Raw genomic sequence first — 10,762 nt, 5'->3', positions numbered from 1 at the left:
AGGAGGAAAAAAAGCTTTAGTTCTGCTGGTAGGAGAGGGTTTATTTATGTGTCTCAATTTACCAGCCTAAGCACTGCAAATATAAACTCTCTGAAGGAAAATTTTGTCCTAATTACTTAACTGAATCCAGAAGCATCTGCTTTGATTTACGGTAAGTCCAGTTGGGTCTTAATCAGGCATTTTACAGCATGCTGAGGTAACTTAACAACTAGTACCTTTTCTGCTCCAACCAAGTATTTTTCAAAGGGTAGGGATAGGGTGAGGTCCAGAATAAACAATGTTAACAAATTCTCCAGATGATTCTTATAAAGACTGAAGTTTGAGAATCACTGCTCAAGGCAATACTTACTTCTTTTTAATTTTATTTTCCCTTTCAGCTTTACCTACGAATAACACATTCTGGAGAAGTTTTGTATTCCTGATATGTTTGATTGTGTCACTGGAAACATTTTTACTTTATAAGTTTCTTAAAATTTTACTTTCTAAATGAAATTATAGTAAAATTTGTTTTTTGTGTGGGTCTACACATCTGTGAGTTTTAACACATGTATTGATTCACGTAACTACCACACCACACTCAAGACACAAAACAGTTCCGTCACCCGAGAAAACTCCCTCATGATATCCTTTTGTAGGCACACCCTTCCCCCAACCCCTGTCCCTGGCAACAACTGATCTGCTCTCCATCACCAGCATTTTATCTTTTCCAGAAAGTTATATAAATGGAATCTTACAGTATATAGTATATAATCTTTTGAGACTGGCTTCTTTCACTCGGCATAACGTCTTTGAGATTCATCCAAGCTGTTGCTTATATCCATAGTCCATTTCCTTTTATTGCTGAGCAGAATTCCATTGTATGAATGTAACCCAGTTTGTTTGTTTCCCCATTGGAGAGCATTTGGCTGTTTCCAGTTTTGGGCAATCATGAGTCAAGCTGCTATAAACATAAGTGTATAGGCTTTTGCATAAATATAAGTTTTCATGTATCTAGGGTAATACCTAGGAGGATCCAGGAGTCAACTAGTAGGCACATTTTTCACTTTATGAGAAACTACCTCCGTTTGCTCCAGAGGCTGTACCATATTGTAGTCCCCCACCAACAATGTGTAAGAGTTCTAGTTGCACTTTGTCTTCGCCGGTACTTGACGTTGTCAGTTATCTTTTTTTTTTTAAACCCTTTCTAATAGGTGGTTAGTAGCATTTCATCATGTTTTTTTTTTGTTTTTTATTAAAAATTTTTTTAATGTTCATTTTTTTTGAAGAGAGAAACCGCATGAGCGGGAGAGGGTCAGAAAGAGGGAGACACAGGCTCATGATGTTTTTAATTTGGATTTCCCTAATGGCTAAGGATGTTGAACATCTTGTTATGTGCTTTTTTGTCATGCGTATTTCCTCTGTCTGTTCAAATCTTTTGCTCATTTAAAAACTGGATTGTTTGTTCTCTTACTGTTGAGTTTTGTGAGTTCTTAATATATTCTGGATACAAGTCTTTGGTATGTGGTATGTAAATATTTTCTCCTACTTTGTAGCTTGCCTTTTCATTATTTTAACAGTGTCTTTCCTGGAACAAATTATTAATTCTGATGAAGCCCAGTGTATTCTTTTTCTGTTTTGAATCATAAAGATTTTCCCCTATGTTTTCTTCTAAAAGTTTGATAATTTTCTGTCTTAAGTTTAAATATATGATTTTGTGGGGCACCTGAATGGCTCAGTTGGTTAATTGTCTGACCCTTGATTTCAGCTCACATCATGATCTCATGGTTATGGGATCAAGCCCTCCATCAGGCTACATACATGCTGAGTGTGGACCCTGCTTAAGATTCTCTCTCTCTCTCTCTCTCTCTCTCTCTCTCTCTCTCTCTCCCCCTCTGCCCTTTTCCCCTGTTCACATGCTTTCTCTTTCTTAAAAAAGAATCATAGATATGTAATTTCATTTGAGTTCATTTTGGTTTAAGACATGAGATTTATATTGGAATTCATTTTTTCACACATGAAGTCCAAATGTTTCAACACCATTTATTAAGAAAACAATCCTCTATTGAATTGCCTCTGCACTTTTAGCACAGACTCAATTGATAAATTTAGTGCAGGGAAATTTTCTAGAGTAATGGATGTGGAAATATTTTTTATTGGGTGTGTATTATGTGTGTATATGACTTGGTCAGTCTCTTCAGTTTGCACACTTCAGGTCTATGCATTTCATTGTATATGAATTAAACTTCAATTAAAATGGCATCAGTTGGCTGGCCATAGCATCGGGTCTATTTTCAGAGTCTCTTCTGTCCCATTGATCTACATTTTTTTTGCCAATACTATCCTATCTTGATCCCAATTACTGAAGCTTTATAGAAAAGTTAAAATTGAAAAGTGTGATTTCTCCAACTCTGTTCTTCTTTTTCAAAATCATTTTGGCTATTTTTGTTCCTTTGCATTTTTATATCCGTTTAGGATCAACTTATATCTCTACAAAAAATCCTGTTGGGATGATTGAGATTATGTTAAATGTATAAATAAATTTGGGGAGATTTGACATCTTTACTTGTTATTTGCCAGTCTATGAACATGGTATGTCTTTGCATTTATTGAGGTCCTCTTTGATTTCTTTCATCAACATTTTGTAGTTTTCAGCACACAGATCCTTTGCATGTTTTATTGGATTTATATTTAAGTATTTCCACTTTTGAGCTCTTTTATTCTATATTTTAATTTTTTTAATGTTTCTTTATTTTTGAGAGAGAGAGAGAGAGAGAGAGAGCATGAACAGGGGAGGGGCAGAGAGAGAGGGAGACACAGAATCTGAAGCAGGCTCCAAGCTCTGAGCTGTCAGCACAGAGCCCAATGTGGGGCTCGAACCCATGAACCATGAAATCATGATCTGAGCCGAAGTCAGATGCTTAACCTACTAAGCCACCTAGGCACCCCTGAGCTACTTTAAATAGCATTTAGAAATATTTGATTTCCAATTCCTTTTTGCTGTTATGTAGAAATATAATCCTTTGTTAACATTTAGGCAGTAAATTCATCTTGTCTTTATTTCTTCTTTTCCAAATTGGATGACTTTTATTTGTTTATTTTCCTTTTTTTTTTTGTTTTTTGTTTTTTGTTTACTTGCACCGGATAGTTTACTTGCACCATTCCAGTATGGTGTCAAATAGGAAGGGAAGTAGAGGAAGTCCGCCTTGTTCCCATTCTTTGGAGGAAAGTATTCAATCTTTTATCATTAAGTGTAATGTTTCCTGTAGATTTTTCAATGATGTCCCTTATTGGGCTGACAAAAGTCCCTTCTTTTTGTAGTTTGCTGAGAGTTTTTAATTATGAATGAACATTGAATTTTGTGAAATCCTTGTACTGTATTAATTGATATGATCATGTACTTTTTTTTTTGACAATGAATAATACATTGATTTTCAAATATTGAACTAACCTGGCATAACTCAAGATAAAGCCCATTATGGTCTGAGAGCATACTTTGGATATATGTATTCTGTTTTTATGATTGTATCTCTTTGTATAGTAATTTTAATGATTGCTGTAGAGTTTAAAATATATATAACTTTTCACTTTTAAGTATCTTAGCATTTCAGGTTGAATATAGAAACCTTACCAGTAGATATGGTTTTTTTGTTATGATATGTTTTTTGTTATTTACATACAGTGAAAACTCCATCAGACAGTGTTATAATTTTTGCTTTCAACTATCAACCATACTTTAAGAAACTCATGGGAGAAAAGTCCTGTTATGTTTACACAGAAATTTACTATTTCCATTTCTCTTTCCTCATTCTTGATGTTCCAGGTTTCCTTCAGATATAATTTGCCTCTGTCTGAAGAAACTACTTGGAAATTCCTTTAGAACAGGTCTGCTGGAAATGAATTCTCTTAGTTTTTTTTTTTTTTTCACCTGAGAATGTCCTTATTTCACCTTGTTCCCAAGGCTGTTTCCAGTAGAATAGAATTCTGACTTGACATTTGTTTTCCTTCTGCACTTTAAGTATATTGTTATACTTCATTCCAGACTCTGGTTTCTCATGAGTATTCTGCAACCACTTCTATTCTTGTTCTCCTATAGGATAACTATCGGTAGTGTGTCCATTGTTCTCTGTTTGCTTTCAACATTTTTTCTTTTTCTTTAGTTTTCAGGAGTTTTATTATTATGTGTGTGTGAAGGGGGGATTTGTTTAGATTTATGTTATTTGAGGTTTTCTGAGCTTCTTGACTGCAGATTTCTGCCTTTTGCCACATTCAGGAAGTTTTCAGGTTGTTATTCTTCAGATATGTTTTCTTCATTCTTTCCCACTTCTCAGACATAATGATGGGAATGTTAGACCTTCTGGGATTGTCCACAGGTTCCTTAGGATCTGTTTATTTTTCTATCTTTTTTCTGTCTCTTGTTCAACTTATATACTGTCTCCTAGTCTACCTTCATGTTCGCTGACTTCTCTGTCATTTCCATTCTGCTGGTGAACTCAGCCAGTGAGTTTGTTTCGGTTATTGTATTTTCCAGTTCTAAGAATTTTTATTTGGTTGGTTCTTTATATCTTCTTTTCTCTTTCTGAGACTTTCTATTTTTCCATTTATTTCAGGAGTGCCCAGGATTCCTGATGGAATGTTGGAGCATTTCTTTAACAGCTGCTTTAAAGCCTTTTTTCAAATATTTCTAACCTCTGTGTTATCTCAGCATTGGCATCTTTTCCCGTGTGAGTCGAAATTTCCCTGATTCTCTGGATTCAGAGTAATTTTGGTTTGTATCCTGGACATTTTAAATATTATGAGACTCTGAATCTTACTTAAATCCTATGAAGAGTGTTGATGTTTTTGTTTTAGCAGTTAATCAACCCAGTTGGGTTCGGTCCTCAATTTCCAACCAGTTTTTTTGGGTTGTGGTTTCAAGGTCAGTTCGGTTTTCAAATCCTTTTGCAGTGCTGTTTAGATCTGTTCCAGATGTTCACCACCCAGGGCTCAGCCTGGGACTTGGGTATAGTCTGTTCCATAGCTCAGTTCCAAAGTCTCTGTATGTTGGTTAGGTCACAATCAGGAATGCATAGCTCAGAGGTTAGCCTAGGAGTCCATGAGCAACTTTCTCCTCTCTCTTGGCTGTCTCTGACACTTTTCAGCTCCCTGAACACCTCTTTTTGCTGATTTAAACAGAAAACTAGGGTTTTATTTACCCCACTCTGGCATGCACAACCCCTAGCTGTGCTCACATCTGGAGCCAAGTTTTAGGGTAAGAAAGCCACAGGAGTTTGCCTTATCTCTGGGGACCACAGGGCCTCCTGTTGGAGAGGAAGTTCCTTTCCTCAGAGTTTTAGGCTCCTGGAGGCCTCCAGTGCTGCCTCTGAGAGCAGCACCATTAGTATGCCAAGACTGCTTGTGAGGTGAGGTACAGGAGAATAGAAAAAAGACAAGAAGGAATGAGAAAAAGAAAATAAGTCATTTCCTCCCCCCTTTCTAAGTATCAGGAAACCTCTTTCTCTGTCTTCAAGCCAGAATTAAAGGGATTTTCCTTGAGCTCTCTCTGTTCACTCCGAGGTTTTAGACTGTGCTGAGTTCAGGCCAGTAGACACTAGAAAGAGAAAAAGAGTAAACTCCGGTTTGATGGTTCTTCAAATTCTGGTCTTCTTTTCCAGCCCACTTGCTACTACTTCCTTTTCAGAGTCCTCAAATGGCTGATTGATGCAATCTCTCCAGGTTGTATAGCTGCATTCAGTGAAAAAGTGTATTAACTATATTTCCTATTCTTTATGTTCTGGTATCTAGGGTCTTGCTAACTGGGGAGGGACTGCACCTCTCAGGATTAGCTAATTCTTAGAGATTTTCAACAGTTCACCTGGGAGCACACTTTTCATATACAAATTAAAGAGTCCAAACCCCATACCCCCAACCACCTCCTTTACTGAAGTCTAACGCTTTGGGCTACCGGATCCACCTGCTGTAATCACCCTGGAGCCAGACACCAGACAACTCAGGACAGCCCCTATACCCTAGAGCCTCCTGAAAATTTTCAAACTAGCCAATTCCATACCTGCTTACCTTGACCCTTGTGTTCCTTCCCACAGAAACTAGAGTAAATCTTCTTGCCCAGTTTTCCCTGCTGCCTCTGCCTCTGCCTCCTGACCATCCCAGGTGCTTCCCCATGTGGCGCCTCATGGAATGGTATGACCCTGCTCTTGGAAACTGTGAGTAAAAATCTCTCATGTCAATAACGGTCATCTCCTAATCTGTTGGCCTCACCATAACTAAATAATAATGAAACCTGCATTTAAAAACAGAAGGACAGGTTAGAATGTGCTTATTTCATCTCACATGGAGCACTCTTTATTTGTATACATAATCAGCCACAACTTTTTTCAGTTATAAATCAGAGAAATTGGCTTTCCCAAAAGATGGGCTTTTTATGCCTTGAGTAACTGAAAAGTTCAGTTTATTTGTTTTTCCTTGTCTGTACTTTCTCATTTTTAAAATTTTATCTATCTATCTATCTAAGTAATGTCTACACCCAACATGGGGCTTGAACTCACAACGCCGAGATCGAGAGTTGCATGTTCTTTCTGACTGAGCCAGCCAGGCGCCCCTGTCCGGGTGCCCCTTCTCCTTTTTAAAACAAGTCTGTTTTAGTGTTATAGGGGGTCATGCTTCTCTGTGTAGTATCCCTTCCCCTTTCGACTGTGAATTTCCTTTAAGGAACCACTCCTGAGCTACTGCCAGCCTGTATGGTTTGGGTGTGAGTCACCATGGCATCATCCCCCACTGCACAGAGGTCACAGATCTAGTCTGCCCAGTGACATATTCCAATGTCCTGACCACAGCTGTCAGTTCAGAAATTAAAGCCAAGCCCAAGACTTTGCATGAAACTATTGAGAAAGAGCATCTCTGTTTCTGCTGGTGTTACTTAGTGAATGGAATGTAAATCTGAAGTTGCCTCTTCCCACTGTTTTTAAAGAGGTTACCAAATGGTAAAAAAACAACCAAGAAGAAAGCAGAGCTGTGTGTTGGTAAACAGATTTTTGGTAATATTGATATGGGTCCACCACTGCTGAAGACCTTCCTCTTCCCATGGCACTTTAGTTACACAAATTAGTGAATTCCTGTTTTGCTTGAGCCAGTCTGTGTTCGTTTTCTGTCACTTGCAGCCCAAATGTCCTGACTAATGTATAAATGAGCCCTTTGTCTATTATAGTTTGTTGTGGCCTGAATCTTGAGTTGATTATCTTTAATCAACAGCACATGGAAATTTTTATTGGAATCATTTGTTGAAATCCATTGGAAGGAATTGTAACTTGCTGGGTGAATTTTATCTGTCCATACCCTCTTCTTGTTGTTTTTGTCAATGAGACTTGGTCTGTGTTGCTTAGAGTGCTGATGAGTCTGAGTTTTCCCCAGAAGCAGACCCTGGGTAGATTTGAAAGCCAATAGTTTATTTCAAAGGCAATCCCAAGAGTATCAGCAGGGGATTGAGGGAATAAAAGTGGAAAGAGAAGAATGCATTATTACAAAGGTTTCTGGGGCTCATCCCTGCCTGGGAATTCTAAAGAACATTGTAGAATAAGCTCTAAAAATACCAACTCAGAGTATATGGAACCAGAGGGTATTTATCCTCCAACTCATATCCATCATTGGCTGAGGTCTGTTTCCAGGGCTTTAATTCTCCCAGCATGCCTGGCCTGCCCTGCTCAGGAGCTGAGAGCAAGTCTTTAGGTGGAGAGTTGTAGATACCTGTAATAGAATGTGGTAGGCATGTGTGTGAGGGACCCAAGGTTCAGAGGGATGTGGGAGGCGCACAGCCAACCTCTGCCACCAGAACTATGAGTGTTCTTGTTTTCCATTTCTATGCTTCTAGCTTAGCCTCTGAAAGTGTATTGATTGCATGTGTATTGATTCATATGTAATGACTCTTCACAAACACAGTAGCTTTAAAACTTATCAGCTTCCTCCATGTTTGGGACGATGAAATTGAAGTCAAAAGTGTGGTGTTCTCTAGGCTATTTCAATCATTCATTCATTCATTTCTACAACAAATGCTTTGGGACGACGGAAATCAATAAGCAAAAGTCTCTGTCCTTGCCAAGCTCAGAAACTGATGGCAGGCAGATAGAAATGTAATTACTGGTGGAATAAAATCATACTTGCTTTCATAGAGGTGAGTAAAAACTGCTATGAGAGCACACAAAGAAGGCTGTGGTTTTATCTTTAAAGATGAGGAAGGATACTTATTCTCCTTGTTATTGCTATGTAGCAAACCACCCCAAACTTGTGGCATAAAATAGCACCCATTTCTTTATGCTTATGCTTTGGTGGGTCAGTAATTTGAGAGGGAGTGTAGAGGAGTTAGTGTGTCTTCACATTATGGTGTCTGGAGCTTGGCTACAAAGGCTTGAAAGCTGGAGGCAACACACTGGGTAGGGTGTGGAACCATCTGAAGGCTTCTGGCAGTTGATGTTGATGTTTGCAGAGACTACACAGAGGTTGCCAACTGGTACATCTACACTTGGCCTCTCCATGGGGCTCCGTGGCATCCTTATAGCACGGTGGCGAGATCGAAAAGCAAGTGCCCCAGGACAACCTGTCAGAAGCTGCATTGCCTTTTAGGGCCAACCTTCAGAAGTCATGTAGTGTCACCTCCACTGTGATCACAAGCCTTCCCAAACCCGCTAGAAGAGATCTTAGACCCATCTCTCAGTGGGTACAGTCTCAGTCATATTACACAACAAGCAGCATTTGGGAAGGGAAAGATTGGTGCATCCACTTTGGGTAAACACTGTCTACCACAGTATTGAAGGGATAAAATCATTTTGTCCATCTGCTATTTAGTAATATATTTTCTGGGCCACATTATTTTCTGAGAAGTACCATTTGAAATTATTTACGTTGCCTAAATCAGATTGTCTCATAAAGATAGGAAGAGAGGGATTTATTATTTAATGCATTTGTCACTGCTCCATTGCCCGCACAGACTTCCTCCCTCATCCATATTTTGAGAACCAATGCCATAGAGCCTGGACACAGTGGTGAAGAGGGCACCAAAATTATGAGACCAGACTCTTTTGAGAGGTCAGGCAAGGGCAAAGACTGTAAATATTCTTATCTTACCTGAGTACTAAGTTGTTTATGGACATACAAACCCATATGCCTGCTAAGTTCATTTCTTTTTTTTTTTTTTTTTTTTGGTCTTTTCATAGTGTTATTTAAATTCTAGTTAGTTAACATAGAGTACAATATTGGTTTCAGGAGTAGAATTCAGTAATTCATCACTCATATACAACATCCAGTGCTCAGCATAACAAACACCCTCCTTAATAACCATCATCCATTTAGTCCATCCCCTGCCCACCTCCTTCCATCACCCCTCAGTTTGTTCTACATTGTTAAGAGTCTCTATTGGTTTGGGGTACCTGGGTGGCTCAGTCAGTTAAACATCTGACTTCAGCTCAGGTCATGATCTCATGGCTTGTGAGTTCGAGCCCCGCTTTGGGCTCTGTGCTGACAGGTCACAGACACGAGCCTGCTTCATATTCTGTGTCTCCCTCTCTCTCTCTGCCCTTCCCCTTCTCGTGCTCGCTTGCACTCTCTCTCCCTCCCTCCCTCCCTCCCTCCCTCTCTCAATAATAAATAAACATTAAAAAAATTTTAGCTCCCTCTAGCTGCCATCTATTTGTCCCAGCGTGTGTGTGCCTAATCTCAGCTGGTCCACCCAAGATCCCCTGAGCACCAACCCTAGTCCCCCATGCACAGTCCCATTTCCACTCCAACCAGATAAAAGAAACTATCATGAACCAGGAGAAACTCGCCAAACTTGCAAGCACAAGTGCACGCTGGTGGGAAAGGAACTGCTCACGTAAAGAAGAAAGTGGCTCATAAAACAGCTACAGCAGATGATAAAAAACTTTATTTCTTCTTAAAGAAGTTAGGGGTAAACAATATCTCTGGTGTTGAAGAAGCAAATGTGTTCACAAACCAAGGAACAGTGACCCACTTTAACAACTGTAAAGTTCAGGCATCCCTGGCAGCGAACAGGCCATGCTGAGACAAAGCAGCTGACAGAAATGCTACCTGGTATCTTAAACCATCTTGGTGCAGATGGTCTGACTAGTTTAAGAAGACTGGCTGAAGGTCTGCCCAATCTGTGGATGGAAAGGCACCACTAGCTACCAGAGAGGACGATGATGATGAAGTTCCAGATCTTGTGGAGAATTTTGATGAAGCTTCCAAGAATGAAGCCAACTGAATTGAGTCAACTTCTGAAAAAGATAAAACTTGAAGAAGTTACAGGGAGCTGGTATTTTATATTATGACTGCTTTTTAAACATTTTCTTCATGGGTCTGATAAAATCTAGATCTCTGATATTTTTAAGCCCACGCCCCTTGGACACTGCAGCTCTTTTCAGTTTTTGCTTATACACAATTCATTCTTTGCAGCTAATTAAGCTGAAGAAGGCTGGGAATAAAGTTTGAAACAAGGTTAATAAAGTTCTTTGCCTAGTTAAAAAAAATTTTTTTAAGAGTCTCTTATGGTTTGTTTCCTTCTCTCTTCTTTCTTCCCCCACCATATGTTCATCTATTTTGTTTCTTAAATTCCACATATGAGTGAAATCATATGATCTGTAGTTCACTGTTTTCGCTTAGCATAATACACTCTAGCTCCCTCCACCTCACTGCAAATGGCAAGATTTAATTCTTTTTTGATAGCTGAGTAATATTCCATTGTGATTATATATACCACATCTTCTTTATCTCTTCATCAGTTGGTGGACATTTGGGCTCT

At 39.0% G+C, this 10,762-nt stretch overlaps 1 pseudogene; it reads left to right on the top strand.

The window, feature by feature from the left end:
* The first annotated feature begins 9,753 nt into the window (after window positions 1–9,753).
* LOC122486409 lies at window positions 9,754–10,481 on the top strand (annotated as a pseudogene).
* Window positions 10,482–10,762: the final 281 nt, after the last annotated feature.

Source organism: Prionailurus bengalensis, chromosome A2, assembly GCF_016509475.1.
Source record: "Prionailurus bengalensis isolate Pbe53 chromosome A2, Fcat_Pben_1.1_paternal_pri, whole genome shotgun sequence".
In the NCBI taxonomy this organism is placed as follows: domain Eukaryota; kingdom Metazoa; phylum Chordata; class Mammalia; order Carnivora; family Felidae; genus Prionailurus; species Prionailurus bengalensis.
Note: the sequence above shows the minus strand (reverse complement) of the source record. Positions and strands in the feature narration are given on the sequence as shown.